The sequence below is a fragment of the Pan paniscus genome, chromosome 1 (assembly GCF_029289425.2).
Source record: "Pan paniscus chromosome 1, NHGRI_mPanPan1-v2.0_pri, whole genome shotgun sequence".
NCBI classification, from domain to species: domain Eukaryota; kingdom Metazoa; phylum Chordata; class Mammalia; order Primates; family Hominidae; genus Pan; species Pan paniscus.
In genome coordinates, this window is record NC_073249.2 from 1,412,605 (window position 1) to 1,417,117 (window position 4,513).

The window sequence follows — 4,513 nt, forward strand, 5'->3', positions numbered from 1 at the left end:
TGGAATAATTTAGTTTTTAAGACATTTAACATATTAATATGTATAGCAACTTTCTTGGAAAGGATTATACTAAATAGTATTTCCCACATTTTAGCAGCTTTTTTTTTAATTTATTTTCAAAGATCATCCTGTAGGAAGGCATTACTAGATGTATACTTTGGAATACACTGCCACAGAGGTGGCTATTTAAAAAGGGGAGTAATGTGGAAGAAAGGGACAAATGAGGCTTCCCATCTCTGAGCTGCTTTGGTCTATAACTTCCCTGAAATGACTTTCCAGAAAAAGACCTTGATGTCTGCTTTCCTTTGGAGATTTTTCTGTTTCACATAAAGGCAGGGTACCACAGGTGTCACTGTGATGCACAGGAGCAGGCAATCGAGTGCCTTTTTTGAAAACTATGGCCAATAAGCCAGATCAGCCTTCTCCCCATCAGTGTCCATTCCTGTGTGTTCCTATGGGCTGACCTCTTACAGGTCAACAGTCTGCAGAACATGACTCAAAATCTCACCTGAAGGACCACCTTTCTAACCTACACTTCCTTGACAGGGTGTAAAGGACATCCTTCACCATTCCAAAAATTCTACATTTCCAACTACCACCCAACTCACACTAATCCCCTCCAAGGTTGGCTCCCTTCCAATACTTATCTCTCATCTCTATTCTGTAGCTCATTTAATAGCATCACCATCTACCTAGGCACTGCAGCTGGAAAGCATGGGGAAAATGTCTGTCTTTCTCTCTCTCTCTCTCAGTCACATGTGCCATTAACCTCTAGGCCCCAGCATGTCCATCCTCCAATCTCCCTCAAATCTAACTTGCTCTTCTCCATTTCCAATCATACTAACTCTCAACATCTCCTGGCTTTATAACAATCTCCCATCTGGCCTTCTTGCTTTCTCTACATCATCTTCATTCTAGCTTCACTTCTGAATCACACATCTGAGCACGCTGCTAGAGTTCTCACTTTTTTTTTTTTTTTTTGAGACGGAGTCTTGCTCTATCGCCAGGCTGGAGTGCAGTGGCGCAATCTTGGCTCACTGCAACCTCCATTTCCTGGGTTCAAGCAATTCTCCTGCCTCAGCCTCCCAAGTAGCTGGGATTACAGGTGTCTGCTACCACGCCCAGCTAATTTTTGTATTTTTAGTAGAGACAGGGTTTCACCATGTTGGCCAGGATTGTCTTGATCTCCTGCCCTCATGATCCACCTGCCTTGGCCTCCCAAAGTGCTGGGATTACAGGCATAAGCCACCGCTCCTGGCCAGTTCTCATTTTCTTGTACATATTCCCACTAAATTTTAAAGCAAGCCTCTTAGAACTAGTTGATGCCTTGCACCGGTGCTTCACAAACATGGATAAGAAGATTCATATGAGGACTGTTGCTCACAACAAAAATTTACAAACGACCCAAATTATGTGACATAATCAAGTGGAATAATAGGCAGCAAGGAAAAACAAATTAAACTGTACACACAGTTGGATATTAATAACATACTACTGAGTGAAATAAGCTAGCTCCAAGTTGCTCTATACAGAATAATAAGCTTCTTAGGAAGTTCATAAATGACTAAAAGTAAATAGAATATTGTTTAGGTGCTATATTTAGGCTACACATACATGTGAACATATATACACAAACAACACATATACATACATACATAAACATATAAATACATGCACACTGACAAAACTATGAAAACTACAAAAAAGGCAACAGAACAATCAGCACAAAGAGGTAAGAGAGACAGGCATACAGGCTGCAGAGAAAATGTACAGAGGTAAATACGGACAATGTTGTTATTCTCTGGTTGGGTGATATCATCATATATGACCATGCTATTGTTTAGCTAATTAATTATTAAAAGAAAGCCATGCATGAGCTAAGAATTATATGCCCAATTCAGTATAGCTAAGGTATAGTGAAAGGAAGGGAGGCAGGAAGAGGGTGAGAAAAGAACTGTGTAATGCAGGAAGAAGTTTCCACGTTTAAAAGAGGACTTGAGGCCGGGCATGGTGGTTCATGCCTGTAATCCCAGCACTTTGGGAGGCCGAGGCAGGTGGATGACCTGTGGTCAAGAGTTCGAGACCAGCCTGGCCAACGTGGTGAAATCCCATCTCTACTAAAAATACAAAATTAGCCAGGCGTGCTGGCAGGCGCCTGTAATCCCAGGTACTCGGGAGGCTGAGGCAGGAGAATCGCTTGAACCCTGAAGGCAGAGGTTGCAGTGAGCCAAGATCACGCCATTGCACTCCAGCCTGAGCAACAAGAGCGAAACTCCGTCTCAAAAAAAAGAAAAAAGAAAAAACAAACAAACAAAAAAAGAGGACTTGAAGAAGACCCAGAGCAAAACCATGTTAATGGAAACCAGCTATGTGGGTCTGACAGTCAATGCTTTTGGTAAACTGTAATCTGTGGCCTATCTACAGGGAAGTGATTCTGCAAAAGAGCATTCAAGCAGCACAGATCACCCCAGCAGTGCTATCTGCTCCCTCTTCCTGAGCTTGCCAAGATTTGGGGGTTTTGCTTAGGCTTCCCCTTTCCTGGATCCTAAAGCACTCCAAGCAAAGTAATGTTGGTACTGTTTATCCCTACATGCAATGTGCCATATGAAATCTTGACAAAGTTGCCCATGTCAGTCTATTTTGTTTTTTAAAAAGGATGATTATAAAATAAAGTGAACATCTGAATCTCTGGCCAAGTGAACCTCAACCTCCCTTATAAACCTCAATGTGCTCATCTTCATTTACTACGAAGCAATAACTCTTCAAATTCTTAAGCAAATAATACAATATTAATTGCAATCTGGATCTCCCAACATGTCTTTCATTGATCAACTGTCAAGGACATTAAGGAGATTCTCAAGACTCCTCAAAAGTTGGGGGCGTGTGTGTAAGGGGAGAGATTTGTGACCAATTAAAATGCAGGAAAGTTAAATAACATTTCCAACTTCCTGGTTTGAGGCACAAACATATTTGGTGTTGAAGGAAAAGGATCAGGAAGAAACAAAACTATAATTTATAGCTTCAGTATGGTCATGGGACAGGAAATAATGTGTGGCACTTACAAATTCCATGTCCAAGCCAGGAAAAGCAAAACAGAAACAAGGACCAAGAGGGTGGTAGTTAACCTAGAAAGACTGAGGACTAAGGAAGTCCCTACTGCTGACCGAGCCCATACCAAGCAAAACCAGCAAGTGACAAGCAGCTCTCAACCCCTTTGGCTTCCTGCCTACCCTGAGATATTCTTCCCAATAATTCAAATCTAAAAGGTTTTGAGCAGCATGGGAATTAAAAAAGAAAAGAAAAACCCACCTCTGTGAAAGAGTGGCTTATATACAGGTGATCGTTTTGGATGGCACACCTTAGCATTACTAAGTTAATGCATCAGAAAGGTCACAAACCCATCCTCTGTAAATTGGGACAGAACCACGCCCTCTACTTGTTTTTTGCCCGAGCTTCATTCTTGACTTCTGAAGTTAATTTTAATGGTTTAAGCCCTTCCTCTCTGTTTCCAAGAGTTTTGTTTAACTTTCTTTTATCCCCCACTCACACCCTGACAGATTATGGTATGAAATAACAAAAAGTCCATAGACTTTGAAATCAGATAGACCTGGGTTTAAATCAGATAGACCTGATGCTTCATCTCTGAATCTTATCTGTAAGCTTCTGCAAAATGGACTAGTAATAACTACTCCTGAAGTTCTTCTGAGTGTTAAATGAGATAATGTATGGAAACATATCATGTCTGTTGTAGTAGATATGCTACAGTGACACAGCACACCTACTCCAGGACAAATCATTCACGCCTCGGATAGTATCTGGAACAGTTAGCTGCTTAACTGCAATCATCTTCTCAATACATTTACCAAAATACAGAAAAGTACTATGCATCAGTTACTTGTGAAAATTCTATCTCCAGTCCTGATATCTCTCCCTTGAGTTAGACCCCTGGATTTGTGGCTACTTAGTGAATATTACTATCTACTAGTGACTTTAGAATTGGCTAGAATTCATTTTATGCCATTGCTAGTAGAAATAGGAAAGCAGACCTCAACACGTGAATTCATTTGGCCTTTGTTATATATACATAGACACGATAGGAAGTAGGACTTAGGTCACCCACCTCTCTATTTCCTGTATTTCTCTAAGTGCTTCTTGATGTCTCTCCACCAGCTGGACCACATAGAAAAGCAAATTTATCACCACACTTCCTCCAAAATTAGCTCCCCCTCTGGACTGATTTCTGTTAATTGAACCTTAATTTTCCTGGTCTGATTCAGGACTTGCAATGTCCTTGGCAAGATTTTCTGCCTTCTTCTACACCCATCCACCAGTCCCTGCATCCATTTGTTACCAAACTACCATAATTTCGTCTTTTACAAAGTCTCCTGTCTATCCTTTCCTTTTAGTTTCACCTTGACAGCACACTCTAGAACCTCATTACCTCACACCAGGACAAAGGGGTCCTACCTAGACGCCCTTCCACCTGCCCATCTAATCCCAAACACTCTATGCA